A 21,909-nucleotide genomic window follows, 5' to 3' on the forward strand; every position below is an offset into this window, starting at 1 on the left:
GGGAGTGTAGCTCAGTGGTAGAGCGTTGGCTTTGCATGTGAAAGGTCCCGGGTTCGATCCCCGGCACCTCCAGTCACGGGGATGTAGCTCAGATGGTAGATCGCTCGCTTAGCATGCGAGAGGTACGGGGATCGATACCCTGCATCTCCAGATTTTATAAAAAAAAAAAAAAACATTAAACACTCAGTAGGCCGAGCAGCAATTGAAAATGGCATACTGAACTTATGTTAATTTTATATTATGTAAAATTTTAATTTTGCACCAAACAATCAACCTAGGAAAGATCAAGGACTGGGCCGCAGGGGCGTTGACCCCCGGAACACCCCCAGGTAGACTCCTCCAGGTAGGTTATCTAGCTGAAAATTCCCTTTAATTAGGCGCTTTACTTGAGGAAAGTGATCCTGGCGAATCCTTACTTGACACACACAACACTTAATGACTCTACTTCTGTGACTGCAGAACAAGTCTTTATTTACCCAAATAAATGCTTGAAACAGGTTAAGTATCTCAAACTCAAGTTGGTATTGATGAACCACTGGAAGAAAATATTGTTTCTCAAAGACTAAGTAAAAATTCAAGCATAGCATTTATTGCTATGATTGAACTGGGACACTATTGCTGATTAGATAACTTATTCCAAGGAAGCTGTTGAACGGCTTATGAAGGAATGAAGGGAAATAATCATGAATTAGCGGTCATTTTTACACAGGTTATTAGAAGGTGCGATAACCTGCATGTTCAAGTATGGGACTCCGATGTTCGCACGATTCTAGTTTATTAAGCTGATTTTTTTTCTTTGTGGAATAGGTGGAAATAGTGATCTGTACATTGAAGAATACGTCCAAAGAGTCTCAGAGTAAATGATAACGGTGACAGAGACACCAAGAGTTTAGTTTAATACCTTCATTATGCACCATATACCCATGGTGTAGGTGCTGGTCACAACACACCTATGGTGTGGGTGCAGGTCACAACGTACCTATGGTGTGGGTGATTATAACATACCTATGGTGTGGGAGCTGGTCACAACACACGTATGGTGTGGGTGCAGGTCACAACGTACCTATGGTGTCGGTGATTATAACATACCTATGGTGTGGGTGCTGGTCACAACACACGTATGGTGTGGGTGCAGGTCACAACGTACCTATGGTGTGGGTGATTATAACATACCTATGGTGTGGGAGCTGGTCACAACATACCAATAGTGTGAGTGGTGGTCACAACATACCCCATGGTGTGTGTGGTATTCACAATATACCTATGGTGTGTGTGGTGTTCACAACATATCTATGGTGTTGGAGGTGGTAACAACATAACCGTTGTGTTGGTGGTAGTCACCATACTAATAGTTAGGATGGTAGTCACACCATACCCATGGTGTGAGTGGAAGTCACACTATACACATAGTGTGGGTGGTTGTCACACCATACCCATGGTAATGGTGGTAGTCGCACCATACCCATTGAGTGGGTGGTAGTCACATCATTCACATGGTGTAAGAGGTAGTCACATCATACCCATGGTGTGGGTGGTAGTCACACCATACCCATGGTGTGTGTGGAGATCACAACATACCCTTGGCGTTGGTGGTGGTCACACCAAACCCATGGTTCGGGTGGTAGTCACGCCATACCCCTGGTGTGCGTGGTAGTCACACCATACCCATGGTGTGGGACGAAATTTAAAGCATACAGAGGCGCATAATGGAACGCAAAGTTTGACAGCGAGAAAACTTACTATAGTAATGAACATATTAATATCTGGTTACCAGTGAAGTGCCACACTACGCCGCAGGATATATTTGATATTTTGACACACGCAGGAGATTCAGAAGACTAAATAAAGGGACATCAGTGGAAATAAGTTGGACTTTCTTCGGGTAATCCTAGCTAATTTACACATATGTTGCTATGAATGATAGTTATTCTTATATGTACCACCTAAATAGCTTAGTAAACATAGACTGACCAGCAAGAGGAAACCAGATCCACGACACGTGACAATTGAATCCAAAATCAGTTTATTTAGGCTCAGGTACACATAAGTACAGCTATCATACATAGTGTAAATTACGTAGGATAACCCAGAAAAAGTCAGTGTCTTATTTCCGTTGGTCTCCTGGAAGCGTATGACTACAATTCTACAACCTCACAGAGGTAGAGATCGTGCATCACATTATAAATCAACACAACAGTCAGCACACAAGAAGTTGATGCGAATCTCATAATTAAAGCACAAAATGTGAGAGCTCAAAAAAATAACTTCAAGCAGATAATCGCACACTGTTATTGCTAAGTGAGTGTAGTTCAGAGGAAAAGTATTCGCTGTGCATGCGAAAAGTCTTGGGTTCGATCCCCGGCACTTCCAGTCACGGGGATGTAGCTCAGATGGTAGAGCGCTCGCTTAGCATGCGAGAGGTACGGGGATCGATACCCCGCATCTCCATAATTTACAAAAATATTAAGGACTCATGAGGCCGACCATCAATTGAAAATGGTTTACTGAAGATATGGTAACTTATAATAAGTAAAATTTTAATTTTGCACCAGAACTACCCAAACAACCAACCTACCCAGCTAAAAAAGTTCCTTTAGTTCACCACTTTACTTGAGAAAAGTGATACTGACGAATCCTCAGGTGACACATACAACACTTAAGATAATAATTCTGCTAATGTGACTCCAAAACAAGCTTTATTTACCCATAAAAATTTAAAACAGATTAAACACCACACTCCCAAATAAAGACTTGAAACAACTTGAAGGAATGAATGAATGAGGACTCACAAGGGGTGAGGGGAAAGTGGGTATACGTCGAAAAATAGACGGTGAGAGGAATGTCTTGAGTCGAAGAGAGAAGAGTCAGTACTAGACCCAACTGCTATGCCGGGAGAAACACTGACGAAGACGATGTAGAAGGCACTGGAACTCTGCAGGTGCTGACTGCATCTCGCTTGATGGAAGAAATTGAGACTTGCTGGTGATAGGTGTCTGAAGGCGACAAGGGAGGAGCTCATCTTTGATTGGTCAGTTCATGGAATTATGTCGTTGTTTTGCCATAACTTCATTCTTGTTGATTTCAGCTCCATTCGCAATGCGTTTGAATCGATGGATCAGGATGATCATGAGACGTGTTAACAGATGTTGATTGCCGGAAATCTTAGAGTTATCTTGAATATGCTTTAGTACAGATGAAAGTGTAATACCAGCTCCTTTGAAAGAGGGATCGATGGTAAACTTGACTGTCTTTTTGGTAAGGTGACTGTGTAGTTTAGATAACAGCATATTTTGAGCATAGTGAGCTGTGGTGTAGAAAGTGATTCCATTCCATGGATAAAAAGAATCAACTTCATCAGCTTGAACTGCATTATGTCGAGATTCATAAGATGGTGTTGTTGGCATATGTGTAACTCTTGGCATGCGGTGATGAAGGTGGTGTAGATACAATGTTGGCTGCAGTGGACGAATAGGAAGCTGTTGCTGGTGGCAAGGTCTCTGATTGGTTTGTTTCAGTAGGAAGAGATGGAGGTAGAGGCTTCTCATTGGTTGTCGTTGGAGTGACGTCACTAGTTGGTAGAGACGGAGGAGTTATTGGAGAAGCAGAGGAGGAGGTTAAGTCTTTCGTAAATTTAAGAATATCGGCAGATGGTGGAGAGGCTGGAAATTTAAAGGATGCCATGCTGTTCCAGGCGAATACCCCGTTGATGGTGGTGTTGAAGGAGCCAGGTACTGCAATACTGAAACAACTTAAATAACGGCTCACCCAAGGAAAGGCTTCAACGATGTTAAATACCACATACTCAAATAAAGGCTTTCAATAGGTTAAATAACAAACACCCAAATATGTGCTTGAATCAGGTTAAGTATCACACACTCAAGTTGGTATTAATGGACAATAGGAAGGAAATATCTCTCAAAGATTAAGTGAAAATTCAAGAGATCTGCATTTATTGCAATGCTTCAATTGCGACACAATTGATGATAGAATAACTTATTCCAAGGAAGCTGTTGAACAGCAAATGAAAGAATGAAGGAAAATAATCATTAGCTAGAGGTCATTTTCCCAGAGGGCATTGGAAAATACCAAAATTGGAATGTTTAAGTATGGGACTCTGAAGGTCGCACGATTCCAGTTTAATAAACTGATTTTTTTCTTTGGCAGGTGAGGATGATTGTGGAACAGGTGGAAATATTCATGTGTACATTGGAGAATATCTCCAGAAGAGTCTCAGAGTAAATGATAACGGTGGCAGAGACACCAACAGTTTAGTTTAATATCTTCATTATGCACCATATACTCATGATGTGGGTGGTGGTCACAACATACCCATGGTGTGGGTGGAGGTCACAACATATCCATAGTGTGGGTGGTCACAACATATCCATAGTGTGGGTGGTCACAACATACCCATGGTGTGGGTGGTGGTCACAACATACCCATGATGTGGGTGTTGGTCACAACATACCCATGGTGTGGGTTGTGGTAACATTTCCATGGTGTGGTTGGTGGTCACAACATATCCATTGTGTGGGTGATCAACACATCCCCATGGTGTGGTTATTGGTAGAAACATACCCATGGTGAGGGTAGTGCTCACACCATACGCATGGTGTGGGTAGTGGTAACATTTCCATGGTGTGGGTTGTGGTCACAACATATCCATGGAGTGGGTGGTGCTCACAACTTACCAATGGTGTGGGTGGTCACAACATACCCATGGTGTGGGTGGTGGTCAGAACATGCCCATAATATGGGTGGTGGTAACAACATATCCATGGTATGGGTTGTGGTCACAACATACTCATGGTGTGGTTGGTGGTCACAACATACCCATGGTGTGGGTGGTGATAACTACATATCCATGGTGTGGGTGGTGGTAGCATCATATCCATGTGTGGGTGGTGGTCACAACATATCCATGGTGTGGGTGGTGGTAACAACATATCCATGGTGTGGGTGGCGGTGGTCACAACAAACCCATGGCGTCCTTGGTGGTCGCAACATACCCATGGTGTGGGTAGTGCTCAAAACATAAACATGGTGTGGGTTGTGGTAACATTTCCATGGTGTGGGTGGTGGTCACAACATATCCATGGTGTGGGCGGTCACAACATGCGAATAGTGAGGGTGGTGGTAACAACATACCCATGGTGTGTGTGGTGGTCACAACATACCCATGCTATGGGTGGTCACAATGTATCAATGGTGTGGGTGGTGGTCACAACATACCCATTGCGTGGGTTGTGGTAACATTTCTATTGTGTGGTTGGTGGTCACAATAAACCCATGGTGTGGGTGGTGGTCAGAACATATCCATGGTCTGGGAGGGGGTAACATCATATCCATGGTGTGGGTGGTGGTCACAACATGCCCATGATGTGGGTGGTGGTCACAACATATCCATAGTGTGGGTGGTGGTCACAACGTACCCACGGTGTGGGTGGTGGTCAAAACATACTCATGGTGTGGGTGGTGGTCACACCATACCCATCGTGTGGTTGGTGGTCACAACATACCTATGATGTGTGTGGTCACAATATATCCATGTTGTTGGTGGTGGTCACAACATGCCCATGGTGTGGGTTGTGGTAACATTTCCATGGTGTGGTTGGTGGTCACAACATACCCATGATGTGGTTGGTAAACACATACCCATGGTGCGGTTGGTGGTCACAACATACTCATGGTGTGGGTGGTAAACACATACCCATCGTGTGGGTGGTCAACACATACCCATGGCGTGGGAGGAGGTAACAACATATACATGGTGTGGGTGGTGGTCACAACATACCCATGGTGTGGGTGGTGGTTATAACATATCTATGGTGTGGGTGGTGGTCACAACATACCCATGGTGTGGGTGGTGGTCAGAACATACCCATGCTGTGGGTGGTCACAATATATCCATTATGTGGGTGGTGGTCACAACATACCCCTGGTGTGCGTTGTGGTAACATTTTCATGGTGTGGTTGGTGGTCACAATAAACCCATGGTGTGGTTGGTGGTCACAACAAATCCATGGTGTGGGTGGATGTCACAACAAATCCATGGTGTGGATGGAGGTCACAACAAACCCATGGTGTCGTTGGTGGTTGCATCATACCCATGGTGTGGGTAGTTCTCACAACATACCCGTGGTGTAGATTATTGTCACCACATACCCATGATGTGGGTGGTAGTCACCCAATACCAAGGGGTTTGGGTAGTACTCACAACATTCCCTTGGTGTGGGTGAAAATTTAAAGATTACAGAGTCACATAAAGGTCCGCAAATTTTGGTAGCTAAAAAATGAAACAGTGGTAATGTACATATTTATATCTGGTTACCACTGAAGTGCCACACTATGGCAGAGGAAATTTTAAATATGTTGACACATGTCACTGGAGCTCAGGCGAGTGAGATACATCATGATCTTCACCTGCAGGGTTCTAGTGGGAATGAATCGTTTATTTGCACACAGAAATCACTCCCTACGAAAGCAAACGGCTTGGCAGGCGATGCAACATATCCCCAGTGAATAGTAGGGGCGCCATTAGTACACTAAGAGAAAACATAATAAGTGTCCGGGGCCCAATACTCTTCAACAGCCTTCTGCCAGCAATAAGTGGACTTACGAATAGATCCCTGATTATCTTCAAGAGGGAGATAGACAGATGCCTAAAGTCAATGCAGGATCTGCCGGGCTGTGGTTCGTAAGTTGAAGTAAGTGCGGCCAGCAGTAACAGCCTCGTTGACCAGGCCATGATCCACAGGAGGCCTAGTCATGAACTGGTCCGCGGGGGCTTTGGTCCCCGGAATATGGAATACCCTCCAGGTAGACTCCAGGTAGTGGAATAAGTCACTTTGACTTTTTTTTTAATTATCCTAGCTAATTTACTCATGCTAATACATGTGATAATTATACTCCTATGAACCTGTACCTAAAAAACTTAGTAAACATAGACTGACCACCACCAGCAGAAGCAGAACTAGGACACGTGAAAACTGAATGCAAAGTTAGTATTTTAATTTAGGCACAAATACTCATTAGTAAAATTATCATACTAGTGGAAATGACTTCGGATAATCCGAAAAAGTCAATTGGTGTTACTGAAGCTTAAGACTACAGTTCAACAACCTCAAAGAGGTCGAGATCGTGGATCACATTATAAGTCAACAAGCAGTCAGCACACAAGAAGTTGATGCGAATCCCAGAATTAAGGCACAAAATATGAAAGCTCAGCAAAGTGACTTCAAGTAGATAATCGCACTCTGTTATTGCTAAGGGAGTGTAGCTCAGTGGTAGAGCGTTCGTTTTGCATGTGAAAGGTCCCGGGTTCGATTCCCGGCACCTCCAATCATGGGGATGTAGCTCAGATGGTAGAGCGCTCGCTTAGCATGCGAGAGGTACGGGGATTGATGCCCCGCATCTCCAGATTTTATAAAAAAAAAACATTAAACACTCAGAAAGCCGAGTATCAATTGAAAATGGCATACTGAACTTATGTTAATTTTATATTATGTAAGATTTTAATTTTGAACCAAACAATCAACCTAGGAAAGATCAAGGACTGGGCCGCAGGGGCGGAGACCCCCGGAACACCCCTAGGTAGACTCCTCCAGGTAGGTTATCTTGCTAAAAATTACCTTTAACTAGCCGCTTTACCTGAGGAAAGTGATCCTGGCGAATCCTTACTTGACACACACAACACTTAATAACTCTGCTTCTGTGACTGCAGAACAAATCTTTATTTACCCAAATAAATGCTTGAAACAGGTTAAGTATTTCAAACTCAAGTTGGTATTGATGAACCACTGGAAGAAAATATTGTTTCTGTTCAAGGCGAAGAGCTCGTTGATGGTGGTGTTGACGGAGCCAGGTACTGCCATATTGAAACAATTTAAATAACGGCTCACCCAAGGAAAGGCTTCAACGATGTTAAATACCACATACTCAAATAAAGGCTTTCAATAGGTTAAATAACAAACACCCAAATATGTGCTTGAATCAGGTTAAGTATCACACACTCAAGTTGGTATTGATGGACCACAAGAAGGAAATATTTCTCAAAGATTAAGTGAAAATTCAAGAGATCTGCATTTATTGCACTGCTTCAATTGCGACACTATTGATGATAGAATAACTTATTCCAAGGAAGCTGTTGAACAGCAAATGAAAGAATGAAGGAAAATAATCATTAGCTAGAGGTCATTTTCCCAGAGGGCATTGGAAAATACCAAAATTGGAATGTTTAAGTATGGGACTCTGAAGGTCGCACGATTCCAGTTTAATAAACTGATTTTTTTCTTTGGCAGGTGAGGATGATTGTGGAACATGTGGAAATATTCATGTGTACATTGAAGAATATCTCCAGAAGAGTCTCAGAGTAAATGATAACGGTGGCATAGACACCAACAGTTTAGTTTAATATCTTCATTATGCACCATATACTCATGATGTGGGTGGTGGTCACAACATACCCATGGTGTGGGTGGAGGTCACAACATATCCATAGTGTGGGTGGTCACAACATACCCATGATGTGGGTGGTGGTCACAACATACCCATGATGTGGGTTGTCACAATATATCCATGGTGTAGGTGGTGGTCTAAACATACCCATGGTGTGGGACGAAATTTAAAGCAAAAAGAGGCGCATAATGGAACGCAAAGTTTGACAGCGAGAAAACTTACTATAGTAATGAACATATTAATATCTGGTTACCAGTGAAGTGCCACACTACGCCGCAGGAAATATTTGATATTTTGACACATGCAGGAGATTCAGAAGACTAAATAAAGGGACATCAGTGGAAATAAGTTGGACTTTCTTTGGGTTATCCTAGCTAATTTACACATATGTTGCTATGAATGATAGTTATTCTTAAATGTACCACCTAAATAGCTTACTAAACATAGACTGACCAGCAAGATGAAACTAGATCCACGACACGTGACAATTGAATGCAAAATCAGTTTATTTAGGCTCAGGTACACATAAGTACAGCTATCATACATAGTGTAAATTACGTAGGATAACCCATAAAAAGTCAGTGTCTTATTTCCATTGGTGTCCTGGAAGTGTAAGACTACAGTTCCACAACCTCACAGAGGTAGAGATCGTGCATCACATTATAAATCAACACAACAGTCAGCACACAAGAAGTTGATGCGAATCCCATAATTAAAGCACAAAATGTGAAAGCTCAAAAAAATAACTTCAAGCAGATAATCGCACACTGTTATTGCTAAGGGAGGGTAGTTCAGAGTTAAAGAGTTTCCTGTGCATGCGAAAGGTCCCGGGTTCGATCCCCGGCACTTTCAGTCATGGGGATGTAGCTCAGATGGTAGAGCGCTCGCTTAGCATGCGAGAGGTACGGGGATCGATACCCCGCATCTCCATAATTTACAAAAATATTAAGGACTCATGAGGCCGACCATCAATTGAAAATGGTTTACTGAAGATATGCTAATTTATAATAAGTAGAATTTTAATTTTGCACCAGAACTACCCAAACAACCAACCTACCCAGCTAAAAAAGTTCCATTAGTTCACCACTTTACTTGAGAAAAGTGATACTGACGAATCCTCAGGTGACACATACAACACTTAAGATAATAATTCTGCTAATGTGGCTCGAAAACAAGCTTTATTTACCGATATAAATTTAAAACAGGTTAAATACCACACTCAATAATGAAGACTTGAAACAACTTGAATGAATGAATGAATGAGAACTCACATGTAAGGACCGCAAGGGGCGATGGGAAAGTGGGTACACGTCGAAGAATAGATGGTGTGAAGAATGTCTTGAGTCGAAGAGAGAAGAGTCAGTACTAGACCCAACTGCTAAGCCGTGAGAAACGCTGACGAAGAAGATGTAGAAGGCACTGGAACTCTGCAGGTGCTGACTGCATCTCGCTTGATGGAAGAAATTGAGACTTGCTGTTGATAGGTGTCTGAAGGCGACAAGGGAGGAGCTCATCTTTGATTGGTCAGTTCATGGAATTATGTCGTTGTTTTGCCATAACTTCATTCTTGTTGATTTCAGCTCCTTTCGCAATGCGTTTGAATCGATGGATCGGGATGATCATGAGACGTGTTAACAGGTGTTGATTGCCGGAAATCTTAGAGTTATCTTGAATATGCTTTAGTACAGATGAAAGTGTAATGATACCAGCTCCTTTGAAAGAGGGATCGATGGTAAACTTGACTGTCTTTTTGGTAAGGTGACTGTGTAGTTTAGATAACAGCATATATTGAGCATAGTGAGCTGTGGTGTAGAAAGTGATTCCATTCCATGGATAAAAAGAATCAACTTCATCAGCAAGTCGAGATTCATAAGATGGTGTTGTTGGCATATGTGTAACTCTTGGCATGCGGTGACAAAGGTGGTGTAGATTCAATGTTGGCTGTAGTGAACGAATAGGAAGCTGTTGCTGGTGGAAAGGTCTCTGATTGGTTGGTGTCAGTAGGAAGTGATGGAGGTGGAGGCTTCTCATTGGTTGTCGTTGGAGTGACGTCACTAGTTGGTAGAGACGGAGGAGTTATTGGAGAAGCAGAGGAGGAGGTTAAGTCTTTCGTAAATTTAAGAATATCGGCAGATCGTGGAGAGGCTGGAAATTCAAACAATGGCATGCTGTTCAAGGCGAAGAGCTCGTTGATGGTGGTGTTGAAGGAGCCAGGTACTGCCATATTGAATCAACTTAAATAACGGCTCACCCAAGGAAAGGCTTCAACGATGTTAAATACCACATACTCAAATAAAGGCTTTCAATAGGTTAAATAACAAACACCCAAATATGTGCTTGAATCAGGTTAAGTATCACACACTCAAGTTGGTATTAATGGACAATAGGAAGGAAATATCTCTCAAAGATTAAGTGAAAATTCAAGAGATCTGCATTTATTGCAATGCTTCAATTGCGACACTATTGATGATATAATAACTTATTCCAAGGAAGCTGTTGAACAGCAAATGAAAGAATGAAGGAAAATAATCATTAGCTAGAGGTCATTTTCCCAGAGGGCATTGGAAAATACCAAAATTGGAATGTTTAAGTATGGGACTCTGAAGGTCGCACGATTCCAGTTTAATAAACTGATTTTTTTCTTTGGCAGGTGAGGATGATTGTGGAACATGTGGAAATATTCATGTGTACATTGAAGAATATCTCCAGAAGAGTCTCAGAGTAAATGATAACGGTGGCATAGACACCAACAGTTTAGTTTAATATCTTCATTATGCACCATATACTCATGATGTGGGTGGTGGTCACAACATACCCATGGTGTGGGTGGAGGTCACAACATATCTATGGTGTTGTTGGTGGTAGCAACATAACCGTTGTGTGGGTTGTAGTCACCATACTAATGGTTAGGATGGTAATCACATCATACCCATGGTGTGAGTGGAAGTCACACCATATACATAGTGCGGTTGGTAGTCACACTATACCCATGGTAATGGTGGTAGTCGCACCATACCCATTGAGTGGGTGGTAGTCACATCATACACATAGTGTAAGTGGTAGTCACATCATACCCATCGTGAGGGTGATAGTCACACCATACCCATGGTGAGGTGGAGATCACAACATACCCTGGGCATGAGTGGTGGTGACACCAAACCCATGGTTCGGGTGATAGTCACGCCATACCCCTGGGGTGCGTGGTAGTCACTCCATACCCATGGTGTGGGACGAAATTTAAAGCAAAAAGAGGCGCATAATGGAACGCAAAGTTTGACAGCGAGAAAACTTACTATAGTAATGAACATATTAATATCTGGTTACCAGTGAAGTGCCACACTACGCCGCAGGAAATATTTGATATTTTGACACTCGCAGGAGATTCAGAAGACTAAATAAAGGGACATCAGTGGAAATAAGTTGGACTTTCTTTGGGTTATCCTAGCTAATTTACACATATGTTGCTATGAATGATAGTTATTCTTAAATGTACCACCTAAATAGCTTAGTAAACATAGACTGACCAGCAAGATGAAACTAGATCCAGGACACGTGACAATTGAATGCAAAATCAGTTTATTTAGGCTCAGGTACACATAAGTACAGCTATCATACATAGTGTAAATTACGTAGGATAACCCAAAAAAAGTCAGTGTCTTATTTCCATTGGTGTCCTGGAAGCGTAAGACTACAGTTCTACAACCTCACAGAGGTAGAGATCGTGCATCACATTATAAATCAACACAACAGTCAGCACACAAGAAGTTGATGCGAATCCCATAATTAAAGCACAAAATGTGAAAGCTGAAAAAAATAACTTCAAGCAGATAATCGCACACTGTTATTGCTAAGGGAGGGTAGTTCAGAGTTAAAGCGTTTCCTGTGCATGCAAAAGGTCCTGGGTTCGATCCCGGCACTTCCAGTCACGGGGATGTAGCTCAGATGGTAGAGGGCTCGCTTAGCATGCGAGAGGTACGGGGATCGATTCCCCGCATCTCCATAATTTACAAAAATATTAAGCACTCATGAGGCCGACCATCAATTGAAAATGGTTTACTGAAGATATGCTAATTTATAATGAGTAGAATTTTAATTTTGCAACAGAACTTCATAAACAACCAACCTACCCAGCTAAAAAAGTTCCTTTAGTTCACCACTTTACTTGAGAAAAGTGATACTGACGAATCCTCAGGTGACACATACAACACTTAAGATAATAATTCTGCTAATGTGACTCCAAAACAAGCTTTATTTACCCATATAAATTTTAAACAGATTAAATACTACACTCCCAAATAAAGACTTGAAACAACTTGAAGGAATGAATGAATGAGGACTCACAGGTAAGAACCGCAAGGGGCGAGAGAAAAATGGGTATACGTCGAAGAATAGACGGTGTGAGGAATGTCTTGAGTCGAAGAGAGAAGAGTCAGTACTAGACCCAACTGCTAAGCCGTGAGAAACACTGACGAAGAAGATGTAGAAGGCACTGGAACTCTGCAGGTGCTGACTGCATCTCGCTTGATGGAAGAAATTGAGACTTGCTGTTGATAGGTGTCTGAAGGCGACAAGGTAGGAGCTCATCTTTGATTGGTCAGTTCATGGAATTATGTCGTTGTTTTGCCATAACTTCATTCTTGTTGATTTCAGCTCCTTTCGCAATGCGTTTGAATCGATGGATCGGGATGATCATGAGACGTGTTAACAGGTGTTGATTGCCGGAAATCTTAGAGTTATCTTGAATATGCTTTAGTACAGATGAAAGTGTAATGATACCAGCTCCTTTGAAAGAGGGATCGACGGTAAACTTGACTGTCTTTTTGGTAAGGTGACTGTGTAGTTTAGATAACAGCATATTTTGAGCATAGTGAGATGTGGTGTAGAAAGTGATTCCATTCCATGGATAAAAAGAATCATCTTCATCAGCTTGAATTGTTTCAAGTCGAGACACATAAGATGGTGTTGTTGGCATATGTGTAACTCTTGGGATGCGGTGATAAAGGTGTTGTAGATTCAATGTTGGCTGTAGTGGACGAATAGGAAGCTGTTGCTGGTGGAAAGGTCTCTGATTGGTTGGTGTCAGTGGGAAGTGATGGAGGTGGAGGCTTCTCATTGGTTGTCGTTGGAGTGACGTCACTAGTTGGTACAGACAGAGGAGTTATTGGAGAAGCAGAGGAGGAGGTTAAGTCTTTCGTAAATTTAAGAATATCGGCAGATGGTGGAGAGGCTGGAAATTCAAACAATGGCATGCTGTTCAAGGCGAATAGCTCGTTGATGGTGGTGTTGAAGGAGCCAAGTACTGCCATATTGAAACAACTTAAATAACGGCTCACCCAAGGAAAGGCTTCAACGATGTTAAATACCACATACTCAAATAAAGGCTTTCAATAGGTTAAATAACAAACACCCAAATATGTGCTTGAATCAGGTTAAGTATCACACACTCAAGTTGGTATTAATGGACAATAGGAAGGAAATATCTCTCAAAGATTAAGTGAAAATTCAAGAGATCTGCATTTATTGCAATGCTTCAATTGCGACACTATTGATGATAGGATAACTTATTCCAAGGAAGCTGTTGAACAGCAAATGAAAGAATGAAGGAAAATAATCATTAGCTAGAGGTCATTTTCCCAGAGGGCATTGGAAAATACCAAAATTGGAATGTTTAAGTATGGGACTCTGAAGGTCGCACGATTCCAGTTTAATAAGCTGATTTTTTTCTTTGGCAGGTGAGGATGATTGTGGAACATGTGGAAATATTCATGTGTACATTGAAGAATATCTTCAGAAGAGTCTCAGAGTAAATGATAACGGTGGAAAGACACCAACAGTTTAGTTTAATATCTTCATTATGCACATTATACCCATGATGTGGGTTGTGGTCACAACATACCCATGGTGCGGGTGGTGGTCACAACATATCCATAGTGTAGGTGGTCACAACATACCCATGGTGTGGGTGGTGGTCACAACATACCCATGATGTGGGTGGTGGTCACAACATACCCACGATGTGGGTTGTCACAATATATCCATGGTGTAGGTGGTGGTTAAAACTTACCCATGGTGTGGGTTGTGGTAACATTTCCATGGTGTGGTTGGTGGTCACAACTTACCCATGGTGTGGATGTTCAACACATCCCCATGGTGTGGTTGATGGAAACAACATACTCATGGTGTGGGTAGTGCTCACACAATACCAATGGTGTGGGTTGTGGTAACATTTCCATGGTGTGGGCTGTGGTCACAACATATCCATGGTTTGGGTGGTGGTCACAACATACCCATGGTGTGGGTGGTGGTCAGAACATGCCCATAGTATGGGTGGAGATAACAACATATCCAAGGTATGGGTTGTGGTCACAACATACTCATGGTGTGGGTGGTGGTCACAACATACCCATGGTGTGGTTGGTATTCACAATATACCCATGGTGTGTGTGTGGTATTCACAATATACCTATGGTGTGCGTGGTGTTCACAACATATCTATGGTGTTGGTGGTGGTAGCAACATAACCGTTGTGTGGGTGGTAGTCACCATACTAATGGTTAGGATGGTAGTCACACCATACCCATGGTGTGAGTGGAAGTCACACCATACCCATAGTGTGGGTGGTAGTCACACCATACCCATGGTAATGGTGGTAGTCGCACCATACCCATTGAGTGGGTGGTAGTCACATCATACACATGGTGTAAGTGGTAGTCACATCATACCCATCGTGAGGGTGATAGTCACACCATACCCATGGTGAGGTGGAGATCACAACATACCCTTGGCATGGGTGGTGGTCACACCAAACCAATGGTTCGGGTGATAGTCACGCCATACCCCTGGTGTGAGTGGTATTCACACCATACCCATGGTGTGGGACGAAATTTAAAGCAAACAGAGGCGCATAATGGAACGCAAAGTTTGACAGCGAGAAAACTTACTATAGTAATGAACATATTAATATCTGGTTATCAGTGAAGTGCCACACTAAGCCGCAGGAAATATTTGATATTTTGACACTCGCATGAGATTCAGAAGACTAAATAAAGGGACATCAGTGGAAATAAGTCGGAATTTCTATAGGTTATACTAGCTAATTTACACATATGTTGCTATGAATGATAGTTATTATTAAATGTACCACCTAAATAGCTTAGTAAACATAGACTGACCAGCAAGATGAAACCAGATCCAGGATACGTGACAATTGAATGCAAAATCAGTTTATTTAGGCTCAGGTACACATAAGTACAGTTATCATACATAGTGTAAATTACGTAGGATAACCCAAAAAAAGTCAATGTCTTATTTCCATTGGTGTCCTGGAAGCGTAAGACTACAGTTCTACAACCTCACAGAGGTAGAGATCGTGCATCACATTATAAATCAACACAACAGTCAGCACACAAGAAGTTGATGCGAATCACAAAATTAAAGCACAAAATGTGAAAGCTCAAAAAAATAACTTCAAGCAGATAATCGCACACTGTTATTGCTAAGGGAGGGTAGTTCAGAGTTAAAGCGTTTCCTGTGCATGCTAAAGGTCCCGGGCTCGATCCCCGGCACTTCCAGTCACGGGGATGTAGCTCAGATGGTAGAGCGCTCGCTTAGCATGCGAGAGGTACGGGGATCGATACCCCGCATCTCCATAATTTACAAAAATATTAAGGACTCAGGACGCCGATCATCAATTGAAAATGGTTTACTGAATATATGCTAATTTATAATAAGTAGAATTTTAATTTTGCAACAGAACTTCCCAAACAACCAACCTACCCAGCTAAAAAAGTTCCTTTAGTTCACCACTTTACTTGAGAAAAGTGATACTGACGAATTCTCAGGTGACACATACAACACTTAAGATAATAATTCTGCTAATGTGGCTCCAGAACAAGCTTTATTTACCCATATATATTTAAAACAGGTTAAATACCACACTTCCAAATAAAGACTTGAAACAACTTGAATGAATGAATGAATGAGGACTCACAGGTAAGAACCGCAAGGGGCGATGGGAAAGTGGGTATACGTCGAAGAATAGACGGTGTGAGGAATGTCTTGAGTCGAAGAGAGAAGAGTCAGTACTAGACCCAACTGCTAAGCCGGGAGAAACACTGACGAAGAAGATGTAGAAGGCACTGGAACTCTGCAGGTGCTGACTGCATCTCGCTTGATGGAAGAAATTGAGACTTGCTGGTGATAGGTGTCTGAAGGCGACAAGGGAGGAGCTCATCTTTGATTGGTCAGTTCATGGAATTATGTCGTTGTTTTGCCATAACTTCATTCTTGTTGATTTCAGCTCCTTTCGCAATGCGTTTGAATCGATGGATCGGGATGATCATGAGACGTGTTAACAGGTGTTGATTGCCGGAAATCTTAGAGTTATCTTGAATATGCTTTAGTACAGATGAAAGTGTAATGATACCAGCTCCTTTGAAAGAGGGATCGATGGTAAACTTGACTCTCTTTTTGGTAAGGTGACTGTGTAGTTTAGATAACAGCATATTTTGAGCATAGTGAGCTGTGGTGTAGAAAGTGATTCCATTCCATTGATAAAAAGAATCAACTTCATCAGCTTGAATTGTATCAAGTCGAGATTCATAAGATGGTGTTGTTGGCATATGTGTAACTCTTGGCATGCGGTGATAAAGGTGGTGTAGATTCAATATTGGCTGTAGTGGACGAATAGGAAGCTGTTGCTGGTGGAAAGGTCTCTGATTGGTTGGTGTCAGTGGGAAGTGATGGAGGTGGAGGCTTCTCATTGGTTGTCGTTGGAGTGACGTCACTAGTTGGTAGAGACGGAGGAGTTATTGGAGAAGCAGAGGAGGAGGTTAAGTCTTTCGTAAATTTAAGAATATCGGCAGATGGTGGAGAGGCTGGAAATTCAAACAATGGCATGCTGTTCAAGGCGAATAGCTCGTTGATGGTGGTGTTGAAGGAGCCAGGTACTGCCATATTGAAACAACTTAAATAACGGCTCACCCAAGGAAAGGCTTCAACGATGTTAAATACCACATACTCAAATAAAGGCTTTCAATAGGTTAAATAACAAACACCCAAATATGTGCTTGAATCAGGTTAAGTATCACACACTCAAGTTGGTATTGATGGACCATAGGAAGGAAATATCCCTCAAAGATTAAGTGAAAATTCAAGAGATCTGCATTTATTGCAATGCTTCAATTGCGACACTATTGATGATAGAATAACTTATTCCAAGGAAGCTGTTGAACAGCAAATGAAAGAATGAAGGAAAATAATCATTAGCTGGAGGTCATTTTCCCAGAGGGCATTGGAAAATACCAAAATTGGAGTGTTTAAGTATGGGACTCTGAAGGTCGCACGATTCCAGTTTAATAAGCTGATTTTTTTCTTTGGCAGGTAAGGATGATTTTGGAACAGGTGGAAATATTCATGTGTACATTGAAGAATATCTCCAGAAGAGTCTCAGAGTAAATGATAACGGTGGCAGAGACACCAACTGTTTAGTTTAATATCTTCATTATGCACCATATACTCATGATGTGGGTGGTGGTCACAACATACCCATGGTGTGGGTGGTGGTCACAACATACCCATGGTGTGGGTGGTGGTCACAACATATCCATAGTGTGGGTGGTCACAACATACCCATGGTGTGGGTGGTGGTCACAACATACCCATGATGTGGGTGGTGGTCACAACATACCCATGATGTGGGTTGTCACAATATATCCATGGTGTAGGTGGTGGTCAGAACATACCCATGGTGTGGGTTGTGGTAACATTTCCATGGTGTGGTTGGTGGTCACAACATACCCATTGTGTGGATGGTCAACACATCCCCATGGTGTGTTTGGTGGTAACAACATACCCATGGTGTGGGTAGTGCTCACACCATACCCATGGTGTGGGTTGTGGTAACATTTCCATGGTGTGGGTTGTGGTCACAACATATCCATGGATTGGGTGGTGATCACAACATAACCATGGTGTGGGTCGTGGTCACAACATAACCATGGTGTGGGTGGTGATCAGAACATGCCCATAGTATGCGTGGTGGTAACAACATATCCATGGTATGGTTTGTGGTCACAACGTACTTATGGTGTGGGTGGTGGTCACAACATACCCATGGTGTGGGTGGTGGTAACTACATATCCATGGTGTGGGTGGTGATAACAACATAGCCATGGTGTGCTTGGTGGTCACAACATATCCTTGGTGTGGGTGGTGGTGACAACATATCCATGGTGTGGGTGGTGGTCACAACAAACCCAAAGTGTCCTTGGTGGTCGCAACATACCCATGGTGTGGGTAGTGCTCACAACATAAACATGGTGTGGGTTGTGGTAACATTTCCATGGTGTGGGTGGTGGTCACAACATATCCATGGTGTGGGCGGTCACAACATGCCCATAGTAAGGGTGGTGGTAACAACATACCTATTGTGTGTGTCGTGGTCACAGCATACCCATGCTGTGGGTGGTCACAATATATCAATGGTGTGGGTGGTGGTCACAACATACCCATGGTGTGGGTTGTGATAACATTTCCATTCAGTGGTTGGTGGTCACATTAAACCCTTGGTGTGGGTGGTGGTCAGAACATATCCATGGTCTGGGAGGTGGTAACATCATATCCATGGTGTGGTTGGTGGTCACAACAAACCCTTGGAGTGGTTGGTGGTCAGAACATATCCATAGTGTGGGTGGTGGTCACAACATACCCATGGTGTGGGTGGTGGTAACATCATATCCATGGTGTGGTTGGTGGTCACAACGTACCCACGGTGTGGGTGATGGTTAAAACATACTCATGGTGTGGGTGGTGGTCACACCATACCCATGGTGTGTCTGGTGGTCACAACATGCCTATGATGTGGGTGGTCAAAATATACCCATACTGTGGGTGGTGGTCACAACATACCCAAGGTGTGGGTTGTGGTAACATTTCCATGGTGTGGTTTGTGGTCACAACATACCCATGAAGTGATTGGTCAACACATACCCATGGTGTAGTTGGTGATCACAGCATACCCATGGTGTGGGTGGTAAACACATACCCATCGTCTGGGTGGTCAACACATACCCATGGTGTGCGTGGTGGTAACAACATATCTATGGTGTGGGTGGTGGTCACAACATACCCATGGTGTGGGTGGTGGTCAGAACATGCCCAAAGTATGGGTGGTAGTAACAACATATCTATAGTATGGGTGGTGGTCACAACATATCCATGGTGTGGGTGGTGGTCACAACATACCCATGGTGTGGGTGGTGGTCACAACATACCCATGGTGTGGGTGGTGGTCACAACATACCCATGGTGTGGGTGGTGGTGACAATAAACCCATGGTGTGGGTGGTGGTCACAACATACCCATGGTGTGGGTGGTGGTTACAACATATCCAGGGTGTGGGTGGTGGTCAAAACATACCAATGGTGTGGAAGGTGGTCACAATAAACCCATGGTGTGGAAAGTGGTCACAATAAACCCATGGTGTGGGTGGTGGTAACAACATATCCATGGTGTGGGTGGTGGTAACAACATATCCATGGCGTGGGTGGTGGTCACAACATATCCATAGTGTGGGTGGTCACAACATACCCATGGTGTGGGTGGTGGTCACAACATACCCATGATGTGGGTGGTAACAATATATCCATAGTGTGGGTGGTCACAACATATGCATTGTGTGGGTGGTGGTCACAACAAATCAATTGTGTGGTTGGGGTCAGAACATATCCATGGTGTGGGTGGTGGTAACAACATATCCATGGTGTGGGTGGTGGTAACAACATATCCATGGTGTGGGTGGAGGTCAAAACAAACCCATGGTGTCGTTGGTGGTCGCAACATACCCATGGTGCAGGTAGTGCTCACAACATACCCATGGTGTGGGTGGTGGTCACCACATACCCATGATGTGGGTGGTAGTCACCCAATGGCAAGTTGTTTGGGTAGTAGTCACAACATGCCCATGGTGTGGGTGGTGGTCACCACATACCCATGATGTGGGTGGTAGTCACCCAATGGCAAGGGGTTTGGGTAGTAGTCACAACATACCCATGGTGTGGGTGAAAATTTAAAGATTACAGAGTCACATAATGGTCCGCAAATTTTGGTAGCTAAAAAATGAAACAGTAGTAATGTACATATTTATATCTGGTTACCAATGAATTGCCACACTACGGCAGAATAAATTTTAAATATGTTGACACATGTCACTGGAGCTCAGGCGAGTGAGATACATTATAATCTTCACCTGCAAGGTTCTAGAGGGAATGAATCCATTATCTGCACACAGAAATCACTCCCTACGAAATCAAACGGCTTGGCAGGCGATGCAACATATCTATAGTAAATGGTAGGGGTGCAATTAGTGCACTAAGAGAAAACATAATAAGTGTCCGGGGCCCAAGACTCTTCAACAGCCTTCTGCTAGCAATAAGTGGACTGACGAATAGATCCGTGATTGTCTTCTAGAGGGAGATGGACAGAAGCCTAAAGTCAATGCAGGGTCTGCCGGGCTGTGGTTCGTAAGTTGGAGTAAGTGCGGCCAGTGGTAACAACCTCGTTGATCAGGCCCTGATCCATCGGAAGCCTAATGATGAACCGGTCCGCGGGGGCGCTGGTCCCCGGAATATGGAATACCCTCCAGGTAAACTCCAGGTACTGGAATAAGTCACTTTGACTTTTTTTTAAGTATCCTAGCTAATTTACACATGTTACTACATGTGATAATTATACTCCTATGAACCTGTACCTAAAAAACTTAGTAAACATAGACTGACCATAACGAGCAGAAGCAGAACTAGGACACGTGAAAACTGAATGCAAATTTAATAAGTTAATTTAGGCAAAATACTCATTAGTAAAATTATCATACTAGTGGAAATGACTTCGGATAATCCAAAAAAGTCAATTGGTGTTACTGAAGCGTAAGACTACAGTTCAACAACCTCAAAGAGGTAGAGATCGTGGATCACATTATAAGTCAACAAGCAGTCAGCACACAAGAAGTTGATGCGAATCCCAGAATTAAGGCACAAAACGTGAAAGCTCAACAAAATAACTTCAAGTAGATAATCGCACACTGTTATTGCTAAGGGGGTGTAGCTCAGTGGTAGAGCGTTCGCTTTGCATGTGAAAGGTCCCGGGTTCGATCCCCGGCACCTCCAATCATGGGGATGTAGCTCAGACGGTAGAGCGCTCGCTTAGCATGCGAGAGGTACGGGGATCGATACCCTGCGTCTCCAGATTTTATAAAAAACATTAAACACTCAGTAGGCCGAGCATCAATTGAAAATGGCACACTGAACTTATGTTAATTTTTGTATTATGTAAAGTTTTAGTTTTGAACCAAACAATCAACCTAGGAAAGATCAAGGACTGGGCCGCAGGGGCGTTGACCCCCGGAACACCCCCAGGTAGACTCCTCCAGGTAGGTTATCTAACTAAAAATTACCT

At 43.0% G+C, this 21,909-nt stretch overlaps 9 non-coding genes across 9 annotated transcripts; all 9 read left to right on the forward strand.

Moving 5' to 3' along the window:
* TRNAA-UGC (transfer RNA alanine (anticodon UGC)) lies at nucleotides 1–72 on the forward strand. The gene has a single exon. It is a non-coding gene; the product is annotated as a tRNA-Ala (tRNA).
* A 2,303-nt stretch (nucleotides 73–2,375) lies between these two features.
* Nucleotides 2,376–2,448, forward strand: TRNAA-AGC (transfer RNA alanine (anticodon AGC)). Its single transcript has one exon. It is a non-coding gene; the product is annotated as a tRNA-Ala (tRNA).
* A 4,821-nt stretch (nucleotides 2,449–7,269) lies between these two features.
* TRNAA-UGC (transfer RNA alanine (anticodon UGC)) lies at nucleotides 7,270–7,341 on the forward strand. The gene has a single exon. It is a non-coding gene; the product is annotated as a tRNA-Ala (tRNA).
* A 5-nt stretch (nucleotides 7,342–7,346) lies between these two features.
* TRNAA-AGC (transfer RNA alanine (anticodon AGC)) lies at nucleotides 7,347–7,419 on the forward strand. The gene has a single exon. It is a non-coding gene; the product is annotated as a tRNA-Ala (tRNA).
* A 1,895-nt stretch (nucleotides 7,420–9,314) lies between these two features.
* On the forward strand, nucleotides 9,315–9,387 carry TRNAA-AGC (transfer RNA alanine (anticodon AGC)). Its single transcript has one exon. It is a non-coding gene; the product is annotated as a tRNA-Ala (tRNA).
* Nucleotides 9,388–12,384: 2,997 nt separating this feature from the next.
* TRNAA-AGC (transfer RNA alanine (anticodon AGC)) lies at nucleotides 12,385–12,457 on the forward strand. The gene has a single exon. It is a non-coding gene; the product is annotated as a tRNA-Ala (tRNA).
* Nucleotides 12,458–16,033: 3,576 nt separating this feature from the next.
* On the forward strand, nucleotides 16,034–16,106 carry TRNAA-AGC (transfer RNA alanine (anticodon AGC)). Its single transcript has one exon. It is a non-coding gene; the product is annotated as a tRNA-Ala (tRNA).
* A 5,442-nt stretch (nucleotides 16,107–21,548) lies between these two features.
* Nucleotides 21,549–21,620, forward strand: TRNAA-UGC (transfer RNA alanine (anticodon UGC)). Its single transcript has one exon. It is a non-coding gene; the product is annotated as a tRNA-Ala (tRNA).
* A 5-nt stretch (nucleotides 21,621–21,625) lies between these two features.
* TRNAA-AGC (transfer RNA alanine (anticodon AGC)) lies at nucleotides 21,626–21,698 on the forward strand. Its single transcript has one exon. It is a non-coding gene; the product is annotated as a tRNA-Ala (tRNA).
* The last annotated feature ends 211 nt before the right edge of the window (nucleotides 21,699–21,909 follow it).

This window comes from Cherax quadricarinatus, chromosome 23, assembly GCF_038502225.1.
Source record: "Cherax quadricarinatus isolate ZL_2023a chromosome 23, ASM3850222v1, whole genome shotgun sequence".
In the NCBI taxonomy this organism is placed as follows: Eukaryota; Metazoa; Arthropoda; class Malacostraca; order Decapoda; family Parastacidae; genus Cherax; species Cherax quadricarinatus.